Source organism: Eubalaena glacialis, chromosome 5, assembly GCF_028564815.1.
Source record: "Eubalaena glacialis isolate mEubGla1 chromosome 5, mEubGla1.1.hap2.+ XY, whole genome shotgun sequence".
NCBI lineage: Eukaryota > Metazoa > Chordata > Mammalia > Artiodactyla > Balaenidae > Eubalaena > Eubalaena glacialis.
This window is the reverse complement of record NC_083720.1, coordinates 68,865,785-68,893,047: the sequence shown is the minus strand read 5'-3', so window position 1 is coordinate 68,893,047 and position 27,263 is coordinate 68,865,785. Positions and strand designations below refer to the sequence as shown.

At 36.1% G+C, this 27,263-nt stretch overlaps 1 protein-coding gene across 5 annotated transcripts in view; it reads right to left on the bottom strand.

Moving 5' to 3' along the window:
• Positions 1-27,263, bottom strand: part of GRXCR1 (glutaredoxin and cysteine rich domain containing 1) — a 332,675-nt gene that overhangs the window by 235,730 nt on the left and 69,682 nt on the right. For 4 of the 5 annotated variants that reach the window (XR_009701023.1, XR_009701022.1, XR_009701024.1 and 1 more), the window contains exon 3: positions 19,046-19,284. The exons of the other annotated variant lie outside the window; for it this stretch is intronic. The gene's annotated coding sequence lies outside the window, so the exon portion shown is untranslated. The remainder of the gene's footprint in view (positions 1-19,045; positions 19,285-27,263) is intronic. 5 annotated transcript variants of the gene reach the window in all.

Here is a 27,263-nt window from a genome sequence, read left to right as displayed (position 1 = left end):
TTGAAACTGACACTTTCAACTTCATGCTCAAATTGGAAAAAGGTCCCCTAAGGATAGAGGAGCAATACTCAATTAAAGATGTTTGATTGTTAGAGAAAATGAAACTGATTATCTTGCCTCTGAACCTCAAATTAATTATGCAAGATAATTCTCTACAGTTTAAGACTGCCTCTATTACGTGATTTATGAGAACTACCTTGAACCTCCTGGCCACTTAACATATGGCTTTTCAAAAGTACTTGAGAATATTCCATTGTATCTAGATGGGTGGGATGGGGAAGGTGGGAGGGAGGTCCAAGAGGGAGGGGATATAGGTATACATATAGCTGATTCACTTCATTGTACAGCAGAAACTAACACAACATTGTAAAGCAATTTTACTCCAATAAAAAAAAAAACTGTAAAAAAAAAAAAGTAATTGAGAAATGTGTTTCTTTTTCTAGCTGGAATTTATTTAAAAGTTTTGGACAATAACTTGAGATATATCACCTAGACACATTAATATTTATAATCTAGGTTTAGCTTTGCCAAAACAAAGCTGCAATTAGAATCCAAATTTTCACCAAATCATTCAGATTTTTACAGTTTAAAAACCAAAAGTAATTTTTGCTGAATCTGCAATGATAAATAATTTGTCCCAAACCATTGCCTTAAGGTCCTATAGTAATTACAATGGGAAAGCAAAGCGAAGAGATTGAATCTATATTAAAAGGTAGGCTTTCCTAAGGTTGTTTCTATGCTAATATCATCAGTCAATACATAATTAAATATTTTGATAGAGTACAAAACGTGATTTTTTTTTCCTGAGACAAAACAGAAATACCAAATAAGTTGTGTTGCATGCACCAATTCCAATTATCTGATACTGAGTAACTCCAGGGCCGTGTTGAGGATTCTGAGAAAGAATCTGTGGCTCAGAGTCCAATATTAGCCAGGAGTGGAGGACTGGATACATATTTTTGGCCATCCTGACTCCAAAAGAACTGAAAAGAATTCCTTAGGACATTACCTCTACTTTTCAAAATATTAATGAATATTCTTTTCTACTTTGAATTAAGACATCTAACACATTTTGATTTCTATAAATACCTTTGAAACTAAATTTTTATTATATCCAACCACATGTAATTTAATTTAATAGGAAAAAAAATTTCACTGAGTGCCTACCAAAAGCCCTTATGCCTGGAGCTGGGAATAAAACAGTGGACAAAATAGACACAATTTTGCCCTCTCTGGGCTCTCAAATTAGCAGGAAGGTAATAATTTTGATAATAATTGTCTAAATAGGCAAAAATCCTCAACAAAATATTAGCAAACCAAATCCAACAATATATAAAGAGGATCATACACCATGATCAAGTTGGATTCATTCCAGGGTCATAAGGATGATTTAACATACACAAATCAATCAGTGTGATATAACACATCAACACAAGGAAAGATAAAAACCACATAATCATCTCAGTAGATGCAGAAAAAGCATTTGACAAAATTCAACATCCATTCAGGATAAAAAGTTTCATCAGAGGGAACATATCTCAACATAATAAAGGCCATTTATGACAAACCCACAGCCAACATAATACCCAATGGTGAAAAGCTAAAAGCCTTCCCACTAAATTCAGGAGCAAGACAAGGACGCCCACTCTCATTGCTTCTATTTAACACAGTATTAGAAGTCTTAGCCACAGCAATCAGATAAGAAAAAGAAATAAAAGTATCCAAATTGGAAGAGAAGAGGTAAAACCATCACTACTTGAAGATGACATGATACTCTATATAGAGAACCCTAAGTCTCCACACAAAAACTATTAGAATTAATAAATGATTTCAGCAAGGTAGGAGGATACAAGATTAAGATATAGAAATCCATTGCATTTCTATACACTAATAATGAAATATCAGAGACAGTTAAAAAAAAAAATCCCATTTAAAATCATATAAAAAATATACCTAGGAATAAACTTAACCAAGGAGGTGAAAGATCTATATGCTGAAAACTATAAAACATTGATAAAGGAAACTGAAGATGATTCAAAGAAATGGAAAGATATTCCATGCCCTTGGACTGAGAGAATTAATATTGTTAAAATGGCCATACTACTCAAAGTAATCTACAGATTTAATGCAATCCCTATCAACATGCCCATGACATTTTTCACAGAACTAGAACAAATAACTCTAAAATTTATATGGAACAATAAAAGACCCAGAATTCCCAAAGCAATCCTGAGGAAAAAAAAAAAAGCTGGAAGTATAACCCTTCCAGACTTCAGACTATACTACAAAGCTACAGTAATCAAAACAGCATGATACTGGCATGAAAACAGACACATAGATCAATGGAATAGGATAGAGAGCCCAGAAATAAACCCATGCATCTACAGTCAATTAATCTTCGATAAAAGAGGCAAGAATATACAATGGAGAAAAGCCAGTCTCTTCAATAAGTGGTGTTGGGAAAGCTGGACAGCTACATATAAAACAATGAAATTAGAACATCCCCTTACACCATATACAAAAATAAACTCAAAATGATTTAAAGACCTAGATGTAAGACATGACACCATAAAGCTCCTAGAAGAGAACATAGGCAAACCATTCTTTGACATAAATCATAGCAATATTATCTTAGGTCAGTCTCCCAAGGCAAAAGAAGTAAAAGCAAAAATAAACAAATGAGACCTAATCAAACTTAAGAGCTTTTGCACAGCAAAGGAAACCATCAACAAAACAAAAAGACAACGTATAGAATGGGAGAAAATATTTGCAAATGATGCAACTGACAAGTGGTTAATATCCAAAATATACAAATAGCTCATACAACTCAATATTTAAAAAACAGACAACCCAATCAAAAAATGGGCAGAAGACCTAAATAGACATTTTTCCAAAGAAGACATACAGATGGCCAACTGGAACATGAAAAGATGCTCAGCATTGCTAATTATTGGAGAAATGTGAATCAAAACCACAATGAGATATCACCTCACACAGGTCAGAATGGCTATCATCATAAAGTCTACAAATTATAAATGCTGGAGAGGATGTGGAGAAAAGGGAACCCTTGTACACTGTTGGTGGGAATGTAAATTGGTGCAGACACTATGCAAAAACAGTATGAAGGTTCCTTAGAAAACTAAAAATAGAACTACCATATGATCCAGCAATTCCACTCCTGTATATATACCTGGAAAAAAAAAGAAAATATTAATTTGAAAAGATACATGCACCCCCAACGTTCATAGCAGCACTATTTACAATAGCCAAGACAAGGAAGCAACCCAAGTGCCCATCAACAGACGATTGAATAAAGAAGATGTGGATTATATCTACAATGGAATATTACTCAGCCAAAAAAAGAATGAAATACTGCCATCTGTAGCAACATGGATGGACCTAGAGAATATTATGATTAGTGAAATAAGTCAGACAAAGACAAATACTATATACTATCACTTATATGTGGAATCTAAAAAATAATACAAATGAACCTATATACAAAACAGAAAAAGACTCACAGACAGAAAACAAACTTATGGTTACCAAAGGTGAAAGGGAAGGGGGAGAGACAAATTAGAGTACAGGATTAATAGATAAAAACTACTATACTTAAAATAGAGAAGCAACAATTCCCTATAGCACAGGGAATTATACCCAATATTTTGTAATAATCTAAAATAGACTATAATCTTCAAAAAAACCCCACAAATCACTGTGCTGTATACCTGAAACTAACACAATATTGTAATTCAACTATACTTCAATAAAAAATAAAAATAAAAAATAATAATCTAAATGAATGGTTGTATCATGCTTTGCAATGTATTTTTAAACATTAACCTTCCTTGAATTCTTTGGAAAAGCCAATTCGTTCATGATGTACTTTTTCAACACATTGTGAGATTTGGTTTGCTAATATTTTGTTCAGGAATTTTGCATCTATTTTCACAAGGAAGAATGATTTTTAATCATCCATTATCAATAAAATCCTTATTTGATTTTGGCATCATGATAATTTAGCGTCATTAAATTATTTGTAAGATGTGACTTGTTTTATTTTGTTCTATTTTCTGGAAGGATTATATGGTTTTGGAATTGTTTCTTGATGATGTGTCATAATTTGCCATTTAACTGATCTAGATCTGTTGTTTGTTCAGTTTGGGTTTTCATTTTGGCTTTTTATATAGAAGGGGGATAGATTTTTAAACACTGATCTAGTTTCTTTAGAGGTTACAGGTCTACTAAGATTTTCTTTTATTTCTACTTGATTCAGTATTGCTAAGTAATTTTCTGTGTGAAATTGTCCATTACATGTAAATTTTTTACATAAGATTGTACATTGTTCACGTATGTGCAATTTTATTTTTTATGTTAGATGTTTTTCTCTCCCTGTCCCTTGATAAATTTCACCAGGGTATATCAATTAACACTGAATTACCTTTTTTTTTTAACAATTAAAATCAATTTGGCCAATTATTTTGGCTTCATACCAAAAGGCATAAAATTGTCAAGAAACGGTAAGCCTTTTCTTGGTAATCCATTCTTTTAATATTAAGCTTCTCAGTTATTAAAGTATATTTGTAATTATTCTATGTTCAGCACCCATGAAAAGCAGCCATTCTTTCATTTTGATGAAATAAATTTTCATCTCTTTTTCATTGCCAATAATAGATGATGTTTCCTTTCTAGAACCTTTCTTCTTAAATCTTTATTCACAAGTCCTATATTTCTCTTTGATTCATTCCTTTGAACTTTCTAGGGTCTCTCCGTATCTTTTAAATTTTGAAACAGAGAACTTAATATTAAACTCTAGAACTACCTGACCAATGGTATATAAAATAAAAAAATGATCTTAGGAACCCAAACACTCAATATGTTGTCTTCGTTAATACTGCTTTAGAAGCCTTGAATAAGGAGATTATGCAAAGTGGGAGAGTGGAGGCAAAGGCCTCCTGCACAGAGGAAATCTTGACCACAGACACACTTCCTCGTCACCTCTTTTCTTATTAAGACCTCAGAGACTGTGCCCTCTGTTTTCTTGTGTGCTACCACGTACTTCTTCCAAATAGAGTTTTCCATGATCCTAAACAACTCAGAGCTTTCTCACAGTTTTTGCAGATTTCCTAGGGGTTTGCATTGCAAAAACAAGGAAACTGACTAAGATAACCTTTACTAATCATAAGGATTTTATATTTTCAATAAGTCACTGAGCAAAATGACACCAAAACCTCTAAGACCTGGGAAGAAAACTATGCCTCCAACCCTTTGGCTCTCTCTCTTCATTCTCTCTTTGGTTCTGGAGAGAACATGAGATAAATATATTTTATCTCAGCAGGCATGAGATAAATATATTTTGTTTCTAGGACTGGTGATCCTGATGAGGATGATAAAGGTTAATTATATCTTAATTACCCACTTATCCATTTGCGGGGGTGGGGGCAATAGAGGAGACCATAGTTCTTTGCACACGGCAGTCTCTCAATAAACATCTGTTGAATGAATGAACTAATGACAAACAAGTTAAAGATGGCCTTGGATCCTTGGAATCACAAGGTCCAGGTAAGTTTCCTCTACATTTTAAGAAATACAGATTTTCATCCGTTTCTGTTTTTGCTTCTGCTTCATGAAAGTAAATTATAATGATCTTAGTCATCATTCTCAGAAAAGGGATGACAATTTATTTTTCTTTCAAGAATAATTAACTCAAAAAAAAATTAAAGTTCACAGAGGCAACCTGAGGTATTAGGAAAGTAGCTGGTTTTTTTTTAAAAGAAATTTACAAACCATGGCAATACAAATCCTTTTTGGAATAAGGCAGCATTATAAATCTATAAATTAAAATATTTTACTCATCCATTTTTAATTATAATAGGAAACAGAAAAAATATATTCAGTTAATATAAGTATAATCTTTGTCTAGGTTAGGAATACAATGAAAGGGTTATAGGTGGAAATAGAGATGAAAGCAACAGAGATCAAGAAGGTGGAGGGAGAGGGAAAATGGAGGAAAAAGAAAGACAGAAACATAGATAGAAAGCAGCAAGAATTGAAAGAGAGAAGTGTTCCCTATTAAAAGCTTTTTAAACAATTACTGCTATAGGCTGTTAAAGTTGGGCTATGGTGTTCCCCCAATAGGATTAAACAGTAATGTCAAATTTTGAATTTTCCTAAAGAGTCAAAGGACAATAAGCTATGAGCTGGAAGTTTCCCATAATTTAAAGACTGCAGTAAAAATTTAATATTCATTTAGGGAGAGAAATACGTATTTCCTACTCTATCAGTTATAAATAAGTTTAGCTGCAAGTAAAGAAACCACGATTAAGAGTAGCTTAAACAGTTTCTTTTTTTCCTCACAGAACAAGAAGTTCAGGGCAAGGCAGTAGCTGGTGTTCACTGACTGCTCAATGACGTTATTGAGGATTCAGGAACTTTTTTCTCTTTGTTCCAGTGCCCTGGCCACAATAAAAGACCTTCCTCTCACCATTGTGGCCTCCAGGTCTCTAGATAGCTCCTGAACCAGCAGGCCTGATGTCAAGGAAAGAAGAGTGCGACTGGAGAAAAATAATAAATAACAAGACCAAAGGGGCCTTCCAGCGTGCCTGTCCCTCCTTATCAGAGAAGCCACGGCATCTGGGACACCTCGCTGGGACAGCCCGCTTGTGCTTACATCTCATAGGCCAGTACCACGTTCCCTACGGAGAAGGGCTTGTGTATGGGGATGGCGTGGTAAACCACCATGTTCACCACAGTCACATTTTTAAGAGTTCTATTTATTTTGCCTTCATTTATTTAATGAAGAGGACAACAGCTATTTTTCCCTTGGCAGTCATATTCCAGTGATCTGGCAGCAAGCAGAAGAAAGATTTTCCTATACATGAAATTTTGTTCAGGGGCAAATATATTTAGTCTTGCTATTGTACTCATGCATTCAAAGATACATTCCAATTTACATGAGGTGGATATCATAATCGAATGCAGAGCAGGCCCTTGAAATTCCAAAATGCAAGCACAACACATGGAAATTTTCCAATTCTGCCAGGTCCTTACAGTTTAAAATGTAAAATACTAAGCTGTTTGCTGCAAGCAAACTTGACTCTTCATAAATTTAATTTGTCTTCTAAGTCTCACAACAGAAATATTTGCCCCTGTGTATACTCAGTGAATACAACTGAAGATGAATATCCTCATTTTCTCTTTTGAAGACTCAGGAAAACAAAGGTTACGCAAATTATGCACTCTTTCCAGGCTCTCTGGACAATAAATATAATTCAAATTTAGTATCCCTGATGATTAGCATATATATACACACACACATATATATACTAGTATATATATATATATTTTATATATATAAACTATATATATTAGCATATATATAAACTAGTATACATATGATTAGTATATATATTTGTATATATAAACTATATAAATAAGTATATATATATACTAGTACATATATGATGATTAGTATATATAAACTAGTCTTTATATATATAAACTAATATATTACTATATATAAAAATATATAATAAATATTAGTTTATATACACTAAACTATATAAACTAATATATATGATGATTTATATATATAAATAAATGAGTATACTAGTTTATAAGCTATATAAATAAGTATATATAGATATAAACTAGTATATATAAACTAGTATATATATTAGTATATATAGTTATATATATAAACTATCATAGATAAAGGTTTCTGGGAGATAAAGTTTCATAAATTCATAGCACAGTATGTGTTTTAATAGCATTTATCATGTATTTTAATAATTACATATAGAGAGTATATATATATAGTATTCATGTATTCTCAGGGGGCGTAAAATATTAGACTATAAGGATATCTACCAAATTTACCAAGCTATTAACAGTAGTGCTCTTTTCTGGGTGGTGGAATAAAGGTATTTTGTGTTTGGGGCACGTGCACGCATGCACACTGGCACTTTACTATGGCTATATGATTATTATTAACAAAATTCTTATTACGTTATATTAGAAATGTTTGCATGTCAGTCTCTCCCATTAGCTGTAATCTCTATAAGGATTCAAGGATCTTGTCACTTATTTCTATATCCATACTTTCTAGAATAGTACCTGGAAATTAGTAGGTGCTTGTTGTTCTCAGAATAAATTAATGAAAGAATGAGTTTGATTTTGGACTTTCTCATTCAGGTCAGTGTCCGTCCATTCGTTCAAGTACTCTAACCAGGATTGGATGATCCACGTTCCTGTGCTTGTGCTAATATGTCAGAGGTGCTTCCAACTAAAACTTGTCACTCGCCATCTGGTTCTATAAGCATGAAGTCACTAGCCACTGTAGTCGCTGACCTTCAACATACCCTGAAAGGAGTTCAAGGTGAAGATCAGGAATGAGGCTCTCCGTGCTCTAGGAAAAACTGGCAGAACAGGCCATCAGATAGATATTTTCAGGAGAAGATTTTATGAGCCCAATTTCTTGCATCTTCTCATACCTAGAAAAGCACTAAAATCATTAATGGAGACATCTGGCTCCTCATGACTAGCAGCAACCTTCTGCCAAAACGTGTGCTTGACTGCATGTATCCACCTTCACTAAAACCACGTATATACTGACCTTCCCCCCACCTCTTTGGAGCAGTTCCTCGGAGCTATCTGAATGGCTGTCTCTGGCTATAGTCCTCATTTGACCCCAAAGAAAACTTAACTCACAACTCTCATGTTGTGCTTTTTTTTTTTTAAGTGCTAACATTTTTAAAAGAAAACAAATAATGAATCACTTAATATCCTTCAGATGCCCCTGAGAATAACATGACTTCACATTCCTAACATTGCCTTAGGTCCCATGATCATATACAAGTTGATACCAAATGCTGACCTATCACTATTGAGAATCCCATCTAAAACTGCTTTCAACTACTGCTGCCAGATGCCAATATTGACCTGGACCATTCATTATTTTATTTTCTTATTCAGAAAAAAAGCAGCATTTTTATCAACATTTCTTAAAATTACTTGGAAGTAAAAGAGCTACTTTAAAACATAAAATGGTCAGGTCTAAGATTTGATTTGATTTACAAGCTAATAAATTAGTCTGTGGTTCTTTCCTGGATGCTGGTAGAAGAGACAAAACTCCTGAGTCAGAGAAAATGGGTTTTGTTACTCATGGCACAGCAAACAGCTGGAGCATCAGTATATTTACAATGGTTCTTCTTGCCCCCAGATCTCACAAGGAGATGGGGAGGGGGCCAGATGGATGCTACACATGCAGAGTATGCGCATCCCAGCTGAGAAACGCTGAGATTGGGGAATCCACCACTTTTATAGAAAGGAGTGAACTAGCTTACTCTTTGTGTGGGTGTAGAAGAAGATATCACCTCATCTCTCAAGATTACCAACTGCATAAACAGCCCTGAAAAATGGCCCCCGTAAACAGCAGTTAGGGCCTTACAATCTTAGCACACTCAGCAAGACATAAAGGACAGCCGAGTAGCCTACAAAGGACTATCTCTCCCACAAAACTATTATTATATAAGCACAAATAAATCATCGACCAAAATTTGCAAATTTTAATTGATTCTGCAGAGAACACAGAGCAAGCCTATTTCGATGTAGTTCAATGCTTGGGTTCCACTTGGCTTTTATCCCAACCTACTATGACTAGAGCAAAGAGTTGGTGAATGAAATACAAGAAATGAGGCTGCGGCAGAAATCAGGGTCAGAGGATGAAGGGTTTTATATACCATGATAAACACATTGGACTTATCCAAAGAAAACAGGAGCTACTTGAGGGTTCAAAGTGAGAGAGATTCGATTTGCATTTTATATAAATGGCATGGAACAGGCAAATATAGAGGCAGGAAGGCTAATTTGGAGGCAGTTGAATGTTTGTGGCCTGACCCAAAAAGTAGGAGTTAGGATACAGATAAGAATAGACTTGAGAAATGTTTAAAAGGTAGAATTGTCTCAATTTAGAGTTTAATTGTATACAAGAGGTGAGGAAGAAGACTTTAAGAAAATTGTCCGTTTTTGCCTTGAGCAACCATGTCACAGTGGCACTCTTCCCTAATGTAGAAAGCACAGAGCATGCAGCAAATGAGAGAGTGAAAGCGTTTTGTTCTTTTGATACTATAGTCTGAGACGTACTGGGACATCTGAGATGTTCAACAGAAGTTGGATATGCAGATCTGGTGCTTTGGAGATAAAGCTAGGCTTGTAGCCATGGAACTAAATGGTAATTGAAGTCATGAAAGAGAACAAGATCATGTCGGGGTATATGAAGAACAAGAAGAAAAACAAAAAAAAGGTTCAGCTGAGAACCCTTGAAGCACAACCACTCAAAGACAGTCAAAAGACTTAGAATTACCACCAGAAAGAAGAAAATCAAGAATGCAGGATACCATGGGAGCTAAAAGAATATTTCAAGAAAAGAGACATCATTGTCAAGTGCTATGGTGAACTCGAATAACTTCAGAACTTAAAGTGTTTATTCGATTGAATAAGGAGGTCTTTATTTACATTGATATGAGCAGTTTTATTAGAATCAGAGGAAGAAATCATGTCAATAGAAAGAGAAGTCGAAGTGAGTTGAAAAAATGACAAATGTGTGTGTACATAGGCAACTGTTTCAAGAAGTGTAAAGTATAAATGCAAACAGAGGAAACTTCCAGGGTTTGTTCTGTTTTTTAATGAAAGGAGAGATTTGAATATGCTTTAAATGAACATAGGAAAAAACCAATAGGTAAGGGCAGATTGAAGATGTGGGGATAAGACAGGAGAGATAGTCCAAAGAGATGCTAAAGTAGAATTTTCAAAAAGATAAAATCAGGACTCTCATGCAAATATAAAATGAACATGTATCAAAGATGGCCTTCAACTCACTAAACAAAGAGGTAACTCATAAGATATTAAGACCAGCTCAAAGTGATTTGAATAGCTGATTTATTTATAAGTAATTTAATATGGAAACGTAAGGATAAGATTGCTCAGTAAGTACAAAATGATTAATATCCTGGAAAGCAAAAAACTGAAGCCTTTGGAGTTATCTTTTTACAGAAGAGAAAATGTGGACAGACCTTATTTACATCACTATAGGGCAAAATGCATAAGTTAACTATGCATGTAACTTCACTAAGTCATAATAAATTGTGAGCTGAACAAAGTACATTCCCTTAGATAATCCTTGCGTGGACCTGTAAAACAATGACCCCATATGATAATAAAAGGACATTCTGTTCACCTTTTGGCATTATTTACAAGTTCTGAACAATTTTTCTCAAGAGAGAGTAGTTGCTAAGGAAGTAGGAAAGGAAGTTTATCTTCAAGGTCTTGGCAAGTATCAGAAACGCTCAAAAAAAAAAAAAAAGTGAGTGAAGTGAGTTAATGAACAATCCATTTATGAAATTATGGACAGAATCAAGAAAGAGAAAGCAAAAATGGTGAAGGGACCCTGGGATCAGCAACAGTAGCTCCACTAGGTCTGATAACGGAGCAAATGGTTACCATGACCCTTTGAGACCTAAAGCTGTAGACACCAACTGTGGACTTTGATGGAGGAACACATCCAGTGGCAATCCCTCAGCCTGAGGAAGATAATAAAGGAAAGAATATCCCTCATCATTTTCCTGCTCTCCGATCTCTGGTGACTTCCATTGGCGAAATCCAACCTGATGCCAGAGGGCAAAGGAGCCTTTATGTAGGTCCTATAGCTCACTCTCCTGGGACATAAAGCAATGACTGATTAATTGGTACTATACCAAAAGGATCCTCTTGATAGATTCTAATATTCATGGATGTAGTGTCTCATCACATTCTGATTACAAATTAATACATTCTTTTATTGCTTCTCAGGAAAGGAAACAGATGGCAAATGGTTATGATTGGAATGAATCCATTTGTAAGCTATGATGTCCAAGATTATTTCAGGTCAATGTGAAATCAATAAACTTTGTATTCATATCTATATAATTTTTTCATAAATTAACCAAATTAGCAAAACTTTCTCAATCAAATGTTGTAATTAGTTCTGAGAAAAGGAAATATGGTAACCAGCAACATTCCATGACACTAACATGGTCTGTTAATTAACAAATATTTGAAGAACTCTCATCTATTTATCAACTGAAAGGGGGAAGTAGTATATGCTATTGCTAATTGTTTTACTAGGAGTATCAGCTGCATCTATGTTGCATCTATGTTGTATTCTTCAATACCTATGTCATAAATCAATTAGAAACCTAAAATGAAGAGTTCCTCAAATGTGGAAACATAAAGCATAAACTCTTAGTTTTGCTTTACAGATAAGGTCATAGAAAGATTAAGTGGTTTACAAAAGCTTTTATACAAATGCTAATAGCAGCATTATCCACAATAGCTAAAAAGAGGGAAAAGCTCAAATATCTACCAACTGCTAAATGGATGAATAAAATGTGGTATATCCATATAATGGAATATTATTTGGCAATAAAAAGGAATGAAGTACTGATACATGCTGTACCAGGGATGAACCTTGAAAACATTACATTAAGTGAAATTTATATGAAATGTCCAGAATAGGCAAATCTATAGAGACAGAAAGTAGCTTAGTGGTTGCCAGGTTTGGGGGCAGAGTGAATAAACAGTGACTGCTAATGGGTATTAGGTTTCTTTGGGGATAATGAAATGTTCTCAAGTTAGATTGTGACAACTGTATAATTCTGTGAATATACTATAAAGCATTGAATTGTATACTTTAAATGAGTGAATGGTATGAAATGTAAATGACGTTTTAATAAAGCTATTTTTAAAAAGTAAAAATTAAGTGTCTTGTTCAAAATTGCAGGAATAATTAGTGAAGTCAGAACTGTAATCCACACTTTCCCAACCAGTACAATTCTTTTTTCTTACCTTGCTGTTGTCTTGTGTGTAACACAGTTACTTTTTACTCCCTTCTTTTCTGAAAATCTTCATTGCTTTTTTGCCATTTTTGTATTTTTATTTAGTTCTCTTTCTTTCCTCCCATTTCTTAACTTCCTCAAGAGCTCTCACACTGTCCTTCCCAGCTGTTAAATGACCTACATTTTAATGATCACGACTCAGTTTTATTTCTTATGGCTGCACATCAGGGTGACTTCTGATAATATTAATCTAATTCTTCCACAAAAGAGACATTTGGGACTAAGCATATGAAACTTGATGGGCAGGACTTCCGAGAAGAAGATGACTTTAGCAGGATGTGAGCAGCAGGTGGGAAACCACTGAACAAAAGAATGATTCTGTTGCTGGAATCTTATTACATTCATAGAAATGAGAGACTTGCAAAGGTTGTTTAACTTGATACTCTTACCCGGGAGATTGACTTACAGCTGGTGGGTGAGAAATGCCATTTTCCAGATGACTTCCTCTCCTGTTACAAAGTCTGGCTATGGCCCCTGCAAAGTGCTGGATCTGCTCCATGTTTGGGTGTTTGAGACACTTGTCTTTCCCCTCTGTGCTGACTTTTTCCACTCATCTTTTTTTAATTTTAAGTGTTCTACTGTAGAAAGATTAATTCTTCTCCATTGAGTTCCATGTCTTTTTGAATATATGTGCAGCCATTGTGATAATTCCAACTGGGTCAGAGAGAAGGCATAAGGTAAATGGTAGTTCACACTATTAAAGAAAGCCACAAGGTAATACATTGTCTCTCTCTGCAGTACATGACTGGATAGATTCCTCAAATTTAAGAAATAAAAATGGACATTTCCTCATCCATTATTGTCAATCTCTAGAAATGTCATTAAATGTGATTAACAGGTGATTTTTTCTTTTTTTCCAAATGAAAATGTCCAATGTGAATCTTTCACTGGTTTAAATTGTAAATTACATTTTTTTCCCCATTTTTAAAAACATTCTCTGGTGGCTTTAAGCAGCTTTTATTCACTTACTGTCCATGGTTATTCATTTTCCATTAATCCTGCATTATTTGGGGGAATCGCTCAACTTTCATGGGAAAAATATGTTAATATTGGTAAGTTCGTGTCTTTTAACCTAACACATAGTAGTAAATATATAGTACAACTTGTTATAAGTTGTGGAGGGAAGAGGAAAGAAAGGAGAAGACAGAAGATTGCTCTGGTTACAGACATAGTAGAAGTAACACCCTTTTGTGAAGTAGAACTTCACAAAAGCGAAGCCTTTGTGACACTGTCATATTTCACAAAGTTAAAAGGGAAGGAGTAGGAAGCAGACAATGTTAGTTGCCTACCCATCTTCTCCCTTCTTTCTTGCTAACAGAAGCCCACTGTGTTTGGGTTGACAGTGTGCCCAGCCCCAAGGACTGAATCATGGGTTAGTCTTGCCAATAATGACTTTAATGTCTCCTTTTGATTCCTTCTTATTTGGGATAATGGTATGTCATAATGATGCTTACAACTTCAGCAGCCATCTTGCCACCATGATGCAATAAAGGAGGACAAAAATTAAATGTGCTTAATAACAGAAAGGGTCAAAGAAATTGGGTCTTTGATGACATCACTGCACTGATGAACTAGATGTCCTGTCTCCTCCAGACTCTTTGTAATATAAGAGAAGAAAAATGTCTCAAATGATCGTTGGGTGTTTATTAATTGCAGACCTACGCATCCTAACTGAAACAGTATCAGAGCATTTTCATACCATCAAGAACATATATTATGCTCAAGATTATAAGAAAAGTTAAGCTTTTGATCAGGCTTAAATAATAGAAGCATTTCATCAAGCTCAACTGCCCTCTCCGAGTGGGTGAGGCAGTTTATTTTCTCAGATATGCCCTGCTGTTTGATGAGATGATCTTACTTTATAATCTATTTTTAAATTTATACTTCTGGTTATCACTACACACAGCATAGAAGACATACCTAAGTACCTAAAAGGAGAGGGTACATTTCATATTTACAAACAAATCCTGGTTGCAGAGCAGAGCTGGAGCCTAGGAATGTGTAGCCATGTTAAATAATATGCATCCTATTCCCTTTGCCCATCTCCCACTCATACCTCATCCACACACTTTAATTCAATAATGAAAATAAATAGTATAAAAAAAGTGCCAACACATTAAACATAGTTTTTATACATCTGTCTTGATTTCCTGAGTAGGGAGTTTATAATAGAAATACAATGACTATGGCCTTCTATCATTTTTCTCTTAACACTTTGATCTGCAGAGTTCTTAGGAACAGAAAGATGGTCTATCAGAATCATTAACTGGATGATGTTAAGCTTATAGTCATGCAGCTAGTAGCTGCTGAGCACCTATAACGTATCAGGGTTTGTATTAAGTACTGAGGTGGAAGGCGTGATTACCACCATCAGTTTCTCACAGATGGGAATAAAACCTAGTTATGTACCCCCAAAATTGCATCCCATTGTGGTAGAGTGCTATAACAAAGATTTGGGGACAGAGAAAAGAGATGCAAGACTCAGATGGGGGTGGTTGGGAAGACTTAGGATGGTAGAAACTCGCACTGAATCTTGAAGGACTAAGTGGAACTTTCTAGATGAGGAGAGAAGGATATTTACCAGCAGTTGGAACTGGATGTGCAAAGATAGCAAGGCAACATAGAAGCAAGCAGCTAATTATGGCAGGCTCAGTGAGGGATCCACGTGAGGGAGAAGGAGCAGATGGGAAGGGTGGGATTTTTTGGCTATATGAAAGTTTAACACCAAGGGAGATAGAAGACCTTGGGGGATTTTAGGCAAGGAAGTAAAAGATCATTCTGGCGGCTTAGGATAGAATGAATTAAAATGAAGAGAGTCCGGAGGTAGAAAGAAAATAATTCCAACCAAAAATTACAACAGTGGCATTGGGTATAAATCAAGAAATTTCAAGAGAGAGTCTAAAGGATTTGGTGATCAATTGAATGTAAGGGTAACAGCTCCATGGAGGGTTTGAGGATAACTCACATATTCTGACAACCAACTGGGATGGACAGTTATGACATACTTTATGTTATATAATAAAAATGAGTTTTGTGTTTAGGGGAAGAAGGAAGCAACAAATATACTTTTCACAGTGTCGAGTCTGAGGAGCTTATGGTTTATTCAAGTAAAACTGTCCAACAGATCAGAGGTTCCTAAGCTTCCAGATTTCACATACCAGCAAAATTTCCAAATAAACACGAGGGACCAATTTAAGACTGCCAATTTTTCATTTTGCTAAGTCAGGATACTTTTTAAAAAAATCTATCCACTGACATCAATATTTCATTTTTATAAAAGGATATTTCAACACCAAAAACTGAGTGAATCTTAATATAAAAGGCAATTTATTAAATTACGTAAACTTGACTTCATTTTAAAACTGCGCTGAAAAGTCCTTCTTTTAAATTAATTTATTTATTTATTTGGCTGAGACAGGTCTTAGCTGTGGCACGCGGGATCTTCGTTGTGGCACACGGGCTTCTCTAGTTGCGGTGCACAGGCTTCTCTGGTTGCAGCGCGCAGGCTTCTCTCTAGTTGTGGCGCACAGGCACCAGAGTGCACAGGCTCAGTAGTTGTGGCGCGCGGGCTTAGTTGCCCTGTGGCACGTGGGATCTTAGTTTCCTGACCAGGGATAGAACCGCATCCCCTGCACCGGTGGAAGGTGGATTCTTAACCACTGGACCACCAGGGAAGTCCCAAAATGTCCTTATTTTTTTTCAGTTCCTCTTTTACCAACATAATCCTCATCACTGACTTACAAGAGACCACAAATTGGCACTAAAATCATTGAAATAGTTTGTACATATAGAGATTTGGGGTCCAATAGAGAAGCGTTAGTTGAAGATCTAGAATCATAAGCATATTATTTGAAATTGACAAAATAATCATAAGTACTATTTATTCACCATCTTCTATGAGTCAAGCACTAATGAAAGGGCTTTACATAATTTCTCATTTCAAAATCTCAACAATTCTGAAAGGTAAGAGAGGGTAGTTCATTTTTACAGATGAAGAAATTGAGACTGAAGATATTAAGTTGCCCAAGATCACAAAGCAGAAAGTGGCAGAGCTAATAGCCAAGATTTCTCTAATTTGAAGTTCTCTATTTTTAAGTGTGATGTTAAACTGCTACCCTGGAAAGAATATATAGAATGAGACAGGGCATCAAGGATGGAACTCTAAGGAATACTGACACTTAAGATGATGCTCTAAAAGAAAAGAGCCTAGAAAAGGAAAATAAATAGGGTCATGTGAAACAAAGGAGAGGAGAATTTACAAAAGAAATGTGTTGTCAAAAATTCCAAATATCATGGAGAAGTAAGGTAAATATAAATTAAATATGCATAAAAAATCTATATTTATACAAATTGAAGTGAAAAAATTATACACTGCATTTTCTTTTAATAAAGTCTGTTAGTAATACTCATCAGTCCTGCTGACCCTTTCACGTGCTCAGCAGCCACTCAGTTACTAGAGTTAGGAACTTACTCTACAACCATGTATCTAACCCCTTTTGCAAGTCGGAAACCAACCTGGACATCTTTTTGGTACTGGTCCACTGTAAGGGTCTTAATCTGGATTACCTGAGCAGTTGGATTAGCTAGCATTTGAACTCCTGACCCTGGTATTTAAATAAATCTTTCAGGATCAAATCAAACCACATTCAAATTTATATAATATCTCTTACGCAGGATAAGTTCCTCTAACTAGAAAGTTTTTTAAAGTGTAATTTGTAATTTAGGAATATGGATGTAGAGTAATGTTTGCTACAATCTTATAGCCTGTTCTAAAATTTCGATTATAAAAGCTGCTTCTAATAGGCACAAAGATTTGAAATGCAATTTCAATATGCTATCACCAGGAGGCACTGATACATTGATATCAGGGTTTGAATAATTAAGCCAATACATTGTATAAGTTTAAGACAATCACTTTTATCAAGTCCTAACAGAGATTTCCAATCATGAATTTTTTACCCCTTATATGCCTGTCATAAATTATTGCCTCTCAGGTCCAAATTCTTTGTATTTCCCTGCTCTGTGAAAATGGGCCCTTTAAATATTTTCCACTGTCAACTGTACCATGTCACACTTTGTCAGTAGAGATTGCTGGAGGGACATTACAGGGGGAAAGGGTTTTGCCTCCTGCTTCTCATGTGCTCACTTCTGCGCAGACTTCTGCAGCACATGCCTTGTGCCCAGGCCCTACAGCTCAGGCAGCTTCCAGCACCAGGTTCCTACAGTGTGCCCAGCTTCTCCAGAGCCAGGTTCCTGCAGAGGGGTCAGGAGAAGAGTGACACCACCTTTGGGCAGTTTTGTAGCATTGCTTCAGGTGAGATACCTCCTCACAAACAACTTTCCCTGGAGTGCTAGAGAAAGGCAGCTTCCTGAGAGCAGATTTCCAGCAAACTCCCCCAGGGTAGCATCACAGTGACTTTTCTGACATCCAGTGAGGACTGTGCCTTCTGCAGTAGGTTCCAGATCTCAATCCTGGAGTGTGGAGAGGGGGGGATGAGTGGGAGCTCTTCCCTGGATGATCTTCTCAGCCCTATGGGTAAGGACTGCTCCTTATACCTGTTATATTGTATTCTTTAGAGTTCTCTTTACTTCTCACCAGTGAAAGAAGCATTGCTCCAATCTCTTATTAGAGTTAGTGATTCTTTATATTAAATTTTCCCTGTTCAAGTTACTTCATGATTTTTCTCTCCTGATAAGATGCATACTGATAAAATCCAGTTACACTTACCTTTACTAAAATAACCAAAGAAATTAAAATAACCAAAGAAATTAAAATAATAGTAACTCTATAAATTTCAAAGATGATAATTTAACATCACAACTTTTAAATAAATAAATAATTCAAATAATACCTTTCCCATTAACCTTGCCAGTTCACCATGTTTCCCAAGAGGAAGTCAAACACCTTTTCTGGTGGGCTTTCCTTAACCTTAAATTTCCTCAATATTAAAGGAGGAAAGAGGAAGACAACTGAAAGAATCTTATTGAGAACCTATCACAGCCTAGAGGTCTATACATCTCGTCTGTCTTAATCCCACAATGACCCAAAGAGTAAGTGTTATTATTTCCATTTTAGTCAAGGAACTAAGACCAAGAGAGGTTAAATAACTCACCAAAGATTATGCACCTAGTAAATGGCGGAGAGGATTCAAAGGCAGATGTGGCTGATTCCAGACTCCTTACGCTTCCCCACAGATGATTTTTTGTGTAACTGGCTCTCTTCTCTCTGACTCAGATACAGAAGGCGGCTCACTGGGACTGAACTTTTAATTTATGTTTTCATCCTCCTTGTTCTCAGAACAGATGCTTCTTCTCTCTGCATGCTTCATAAGAAAAAGAAAGAAGCAACTACCTAGAAAGCAGGCAGAAAAAAAAAAAAAGCTTTCATGTGCATTTTCCCTCAGTCAAAAAGAAATATTTCTAATAATATAACAGGAGTGAAATTATACCCTCCCTTTTCTTTTTCCAATCAAAACAGGCTATTTAGGTGGCAATCATATAATTAAACTTTAGCAACTTTAGCCCTAGAAATATTGGTTTATATTATATTAAATTCAGCATATTTTTCAAGTGTTGAAAGAAAAAAAACTGTCAGCCCTAAATTCTATACTTCACAAAAATATCCTTCAGGTATGAAGGGAAAAAAAGACATTCTCAGATGAAGGAAAACTAAGAGAATCTGTTCCCAGTAGACTTACCCTTAAAGAATGCCTTAAAGAAATCCTTCAAACAGAAAGAAAATGACTTCAGAAAGGTAGAAATAACAATACAGTAGGTTAAAAAAAAAAAAAAGCAGGGAGGGGGTAAATATAATAGACTATCCTTCTTCTCATGGGTTTTTAATCATGTCTGGTGGTTGAAGCAGCAACTATAACACCACCCCAGGGGGTGCTTGATGTGTGTAAAGGAAATAAATTTTTAAATGGGGAGAGTTAAGGGACTTAAATGGAAATAAGGTTCCTATACTCCACTTGAAGTAGTAAAGTATTTTTTCAGGAGATTGTTATTGCAGTTACACATGTTCATTGTAATACCTAAAGCAACCACTAAGAAAACAGTACATCTAAAAAAATGTTCAAGGAAGACAAAGGAGGACCTTTGTATCACGTGTGAATGTCTGCTAGGAGAACAGACTTCAGAAGAGGCATCCAGCACTCAAGTGGACAGGATGACTGTCCACTTATTTATTTATATAAAGAAGCTTATATATTTAGCTTCTCTGGCAACTGAATAGTATAGCTATGAACTAGAATGGCCATGGTGGAAGAAATGGACCTTCACATGGGCCTGGAATCCTTCTCACCAATGCTAGTCTAGCTATTGCCACTGCTGAACGTCTAACTTGCCAGCAGCAGAGAACTACAGTGTGCCCCCAATATGGAACCATCTTTCAGTGAGACAGACCAGACTCTTACACTCTGGAAAGGGCAAATGTTCCATGCTACCCATGCTTGACCCTGTATTCCAGATAGGGCTTTGCCTTTCCTTTCCTGGCCACACTTCCCATCCAGCATCACCAAGGACTCACTCTGGATAGCCAGGTGACTTTCATTCCCAGTCGTTACTGTAAATGGGAAAGTATAGCAAGCATGACCTGATAAAGACAGAGTGACCAAGAGGCTCACAACTCACAAATTAAGGATGGGGCCTGGGTCACCCCCACCAGGCAAACCACACGTTGGCAGAAATGCTCATCAATGGGGAGAGGAATTTAGAATTGGTAGTGGAGGCAGGAGGTAATGAATATTGCACATGGCCTCAGGACAAACCGCAGCAGCAGCAGCTGGATTTTATCCCAGTAACCCTCTTGTAAGGTTTTCCAATCAGAATTCTCGAGAGGCTGTGCCTGAATGTAAGTGTATCTGAGTTCAAAGGGTAAACGGTAAAGGATGTTCTTGGTACCCACCCACGTCATGTAAACAGGGGCGTCCCCCTTTTCCCCAGCTACTGTGAGCACTGGTTGATAAAGCTCACAGCTACTCCCATTTCTAGTGACTTGCCCTCACACAAACAGGAGGAGCCTCACCTGGGAGGCTATGACCGCCCACCCCTCCCAAGGGAAGACCACTGCCCTGACTGACTCCCATCAGGAGGAAATGACTTGGTTGTACAATTTGTCCTCCACGGTTTCCTGTGGAATCAGACCCATATTCTGGCTCAGTTTTTTTTTTTTTTTTTTTCCTGTCCCATCCTATTTTCCTCAATATCCTTCACCTGAAAGTGCTTTCCTAAAAAAACAAACAAACAAAAGCCACTGGAACAAGAATTCCTATCCCATACTCTCCTTGTAGAAACTCCAGCTAAGACACTTGTGAATCTTATAAAACCGTGCTCTGCTAGACATGCCTTGTAAAACTTGATAGATTCCATCAAATCTGAAACTTGAAACCAAATGATTAAATTTAAATCTGTAGATAACACAAACTCTGTATGCATTTCATATTACTTAGTTAGGAAACTAGAGTTTATGATAAATATAATAAACTATTGTTAATTCAAAAGAGGCAACAAGCTTTCTATTTCTGCTTTGATGATGTCTTTCCAAAATCTTCATTACTCTAAAGGCAGGAAGCATGCAATCACAGAGAGCCTATCTTTCACATTAGTTGTTTTGTATGGGCCAAGAAAACTGAAACAGAGGCCACCTACAACAAGAAGAAATGACTTTTGAAATAATTTTCACTCTGCCATAAAATTTATTCTGCTTATAATTAATTATCGTTCAGGTGATTTTCCACAAAGTCCAATTTAAAAAAACATATTGCAAAACAAAGTCACAAATCAGCATTGTACTGTAGAGTGAAACATTTCTAGAAATAATATACAATATTATGGATTCAAAAAACATTAAATTGAGGGAAAAACAAAATAAAAAACACCACAGAGAATTTAAATCTTAATTGTAATCATAATACTATGAAACTTGGTGGGTTCAATCCTGCTCTAGAGGACACAGAACAAGTGTATTCTTATAACTCTGGTTCTCCTAGGCCTCCAAGACTAGAAATTTATAATCTAGGTTATAAAATTAAATTATTTTAAAAAGAGCTCCTATCACCATTAAGAAAAGAATATGTCATCAAAATCCATTGTTCAACTTCCATAGATCTAATATTTTCAAAACTCATCTTCCATCAAAGGGAGCTTCCAATATTTTGACAAACCATGGTGACTAGCACTTAAATTAACACTAAATCTTTTTTTTTATATATAAATTTATTTATTTATTTTTGGCTGCATTGGGTCTTCGTTGCTGCACGCGGCTTTCTCTAGTTTTGATGAGCAGGGGCTACTCTTCAATGCGGTGCACGTGCTTCTCATTGTGATGGCTTCTCTTGCTGCGGAGCATGGGCTCTAGGCACGTGGGCTTCAGCAGCTGTGGCACACACGCTCAGTAGTTGTGGCTCGTGGGCTCTAGAGCGCAGGCTCAGTAATTGTGGCGCATGGGCTTAGTTGCTCCGCAACATGAGGGATCTTCCCAGACCAGGGCTCGAACTGGTGTCCCCTGCATTGGCAGGCGGATTCTTAACCACTGCGCCACCAGGGGAGTCCAAATTAGCACTAAATCTTATCACAAATTTTGGTACAGAACATTATGGTGCCCTACATATTGAAATAATGATTTCCTTTAAAGTTCCTTAGCCTATTTTCCAAGGCCCTCCAAGCTTTGACCCTAACCTGCCTTTCTAAGTTTATCTCTGACTATCCCTACATGGCCCTAGAGACCAACAAAACTGGGCAGTTACTCTTCCCTGACAAATCCCTTATTTTTTCACATTTATTTCTTTACAGAATAACTTTATCATTAGGCTCTGGAAGAAACTGCTTGGGTTCAAGTTTCTCAGCATTATTTTGAAGCAAACCTCAAACATCAGTATCAATTTATACATAATTACTTCATTGTATACCTTTAAATATAAGGGCCGTTTTTTTTTTCAAACACAGCCATGGTGTCACTCACTATCACATCTAAAATATGAACCATAATTCCTTAATAATCGTCAAATAAGCAGTCGGTATTCAAATGTCCATGACTGTCTTGTACATTTTAAAGTGTTTAGTTTAAATCAGGACTCAAATAAGAATCACACATTGCATTTGACCATGTTTCTTAAATTCCTTAAGATTTTTCCATGCCCACATTTCTTCCTTTGAAATTTATTTATTTAAAAAAAATAAGATCACTTATCCAGTAAAGCTTTCCACACTCTGGATTTTAATGACTGCTTCCCCATGGTGTCTTTTAACATGTTTGTCTGTCCCCTGTAATTCCTGTAAGCTGCTAGTTAAATCTAGAGGCTTGATCTGTTTCAAGGAAAAATTTTGGCAAGAATACTTTAGAGATGGTGGTATACACTTCTATCAAGAAGCATATAATGTTTAGTAGTTTCTTTTTTTGTGGGGGTAACAGCTATAAATGATCATTTCCTAGATCAATTATATCACTAAGGGTTCACAAAAAGGTGATATATGCATCCTATTATTCCTTCTTTGTTTATTGGCTATGATAATTTTATAGAGAGAAACACACTCATGAACTGTTTGACTGCCCTGAGGTATAGTTCATATAGGAGAAGGTGATTAAATGCTTGATTCTTTCAATGGGAAGAAAATTCTTGAAGATGATTTCTCAGGTAACAACTCTGTTAATAAACTGCCCCTAATGGAGAGGTGTGCTGTGCTCATTCTCACCTGAAAGCTAGTTAGAGGGCCTTCACGGGTACTACTGAAAGAGCTTAGTATGTATGCAGTATGGGAAACCCAGTAGACTGGAATCTGACTCCCACCTGACAAATATAAAGAGCTAAAGGTAAGGTGATTAGCTGTTGATGAATGAACCCAAGGACTGTGGGGTCTACCTCCACCGTACAGCTTATCAAGTCCCAAGTCCAAGGGTACATCAAGGATTCCAGTGCACCAGATATGGGTCATGACAAAAGAGAGACCTTGTGGAGGTTTATATTATGTTCTATCCAACAGAACCCACTTGCATATATGGCCTGCTAGATTGCTAGCAACTGAGGAGAGAGTAAGAGGAGAGTGCATCACTTACCACAAGAGAACTACAAGGAAGAAGCTCCTAAACATGTGATGGGGGGCTCTGAAAACTTCATGAGAGTAAAATTCTTCTTTAAACACGTGCTGAACTCAGAAAGTTCAAAGCCATATTAAGTCATGTTAAGTCTTTGGTTAACAAAACAGACCGGTAGTCCATTAGAGTTATGGATTATTTTTTTCTCTTCCACGGTATATATACTTGGCCGTAGACCAAAGTGTTAACTGTGATTGTGGCTGAGAAGTCGGACCTTTTTCCTACTGAAATAGTATTATCTTTTCTCCAGAAGTTCCACTATTTTTGTAAGAGCAAAAGTTAAGTTATAGGGATTTACTGTTTAGGGAATGAATGAGTAAACTTGTCCAGGCAACTAATGGTCTATGTCTTGGCTTATAAACATTTTCGTATTGATTTTCCTAGTTCTCATCCCACTCTGCCCTAGGCTATTTGAAAAGCTGCAGCTAAAACTCATCCTCTGCTTTGACTATTTTCTGCCCAGTCATTTTATGCTTCAGCAAAATTCTTGCTGTCCTCCTTAATGGCCCTCTGGGGATGGAAGAGCAACTTCAATAAAAGTACAGTGAATTAAGTGATGGGACCAAGCCATTAACAAAACTCTAAGCTTGTCCTAGATCCTAGAACATATAGTTCTAGTATAGCCCCTCTAGCTTTTAACATATTTCTATGCATATTATTTAATTTATCTAACAAATAGGTGTTTACATTTATCAAATACTTTTTCTGCATCTATTTAAAAAGTCATATTATTTTCTTTTTCTTTATTGTCTGTTAATATGGTAAATTCTCTGGTTATATTTTCTTATGTTGAGATCTGGGATTACTGGGATAAACCTGATCTGAATAATGAATTATTGTTTAATAACCAAATGTTCAATTGGCTAATATTTAATTTATAATATTGAAACATGCATTAACAAGTGAAATTGGCTTATAATTTTCTTTTATTGCCATTATCTGATATTGGAATCAAGATTGCACTAATCTCATCAAATAAGCTGATAGTGCTTCTTTTCTGGAATAAAATTTGTAAGAGTTTTTCCTTGAAAATTTAGTAGAAATTCCCTTGAAACAGACGGGCACTACAAAGTTTCGGTGGGAGGGAGGTCTTTTGCCACCATTTTAACATCGCTACTGCTTATTGACCTATTCAATTCTTCTAATTTGGACACTTTATATTTTTCCAAATAGTTAATGACTTCTTATAAGTTATCAAGTAAATTCTTATATAGTTGTTCATAACATTGCTTTTGATATAAAATGTTATATCTGTAGCTACTACTCTTTTTCATTGCATGTTTCTGTTTTCACTTTGTTTTTTCTTTTCCTTGCTTAGACTTTTAGTTTTGTTGATATTTTTATTGTTTTTAATTCTTTATTTTATTAATTTCTCTTTTATTGTTATTAATTCCTCCTTCTTTGTTTCTGTCTGTTTATTTTTTTGGATTTTCTCTGTTACATTTTCAACTTCCTGAATTGAATGTTTAGCTTAATCATTTTCAAACTCTCTGTGTCCTGCTAAATTTACTTGAAACTATACATTTCTGTCAAAGGACTGTGTTAGCCATACCTTAGCAAATATGACATATGAGGCTTTACTGTTGTTTGAGTTGTAAAACTTCATAATTCCCTTCATGATCTCCTTTTTAGCCCCATGATTGTTTATTAATATAAAACCTGACATTTAAGATTATGTAAACTACACTTATTTCCTTTGTTAAAATTTCTAACGTCAATCAATTATGGTCAGTGAATGTAGCCCACATGATATTGATTCCTTGGAATTTACTGAGGCTTCCTTTATGGTCTAGTAAATTTTCCATGAGAGAACATTTTGTAAATAACCTGTGTGATCATTTGTATTCTCAGTTGCTTCAGTGCTGAGTTGTGTTTTGCGCTTATGTGTGTCTGTGTATGTGTGTATCTTTTGGGAGACACAATTCAACCCAGTACACATGGCAAAAGGGGTTTTGCAGATGTGATTAACTTAAAAATCTTGACATGGGGATATTGTCCTGGATTATCCAGGTGCCCAGTATAATCACACAGACACACAGAGACACAAACACACACATAAACACCTACATACATACATCTACATATATAAAATAGTTCAAGCTTTTTTATTACATTACTCAGTTCTTCTATGTCTCTAGTTTGTGTTTGTCTGATTTATTTGTCAATTTATGAGGGGAGCATGTTAAAATCTCTTGCAACATATGTTGATATATCTATTTATCCCCACCATTATGTCATTGTTACTTTGTATATTTTGAGGCTATATTGTTAAAGCATCTATATAAATGCTGACTATACCTCCTTGCTGTATTATTTTCTTTAACATGCTCCCCTCATAAATTGACCCTAAGTGGCATCTGATCAGGGAGGGGGCAGCCATTACTGGCGATGGCACAGGCAGCACATCAGAGGCAGTCTGGATCTCTAACGGCAGCCAGACCAACACAGTTCACATGCTGACCTTCACCAAACACCCAGCCAGCCCCTCTTGCTCCAGCACTGCTCCCCTCTGTGGCAAGGGTGCTGATGCTGGGAGGGGAAAGAGCACACACTTAAAGGGAACTGAGCCAGCTGAGGCCAACCCTCAGGGCTTCTGCTCCGGCAACATGGGACCTGCCCCTGCCTCTATAGAGTGGTGACAGCCACTAACCAAGGGGAAGACCCACCTCACACCTGGATCTGGCCCTAGCCACTCCTTCTCCAGCCCCACCTCCTACCAAGGTGATAGCTGCCAGCACATCCTGAGGAAAGATGTGACTTGTGTTCACACCAAATCCAGCTCTCCCAGCAAAGACCCTGGGCACACACACACTGTATAAGGATGTTCCCACCTAAGGACACCCCTTTAAGACCGCCATAGGTAACTGTTGCACCTAATTTCATTGAGAGAGAGAAAGTTAAGCAAAATGAGAAGATGGAGGAATTTGCCTCAAATGAAAGAGCAAGAGAAAACCTGCGAAAAAAACCAACTAATGAAACAGAAGTAAACAATTTACCAGGTAAAGAATTCAAATCATTAGTAATAAGAATGCTAACTGAATTAGGGAAAAGAACAGATGAACACAGTGAAAAATTTAGCTAAGAACTAGAAAATAAAAAAGAACCAGTCAGAACTGAAGAACACAAAAACTGAAATGAAAAACACACTACAGAAAAATAAACAGTAGACCACATAAGAAACCTGGAAGATAGAGTAATGGAAATCACCCCATCAGAACAGCAAAAAGAAAAACAAATTT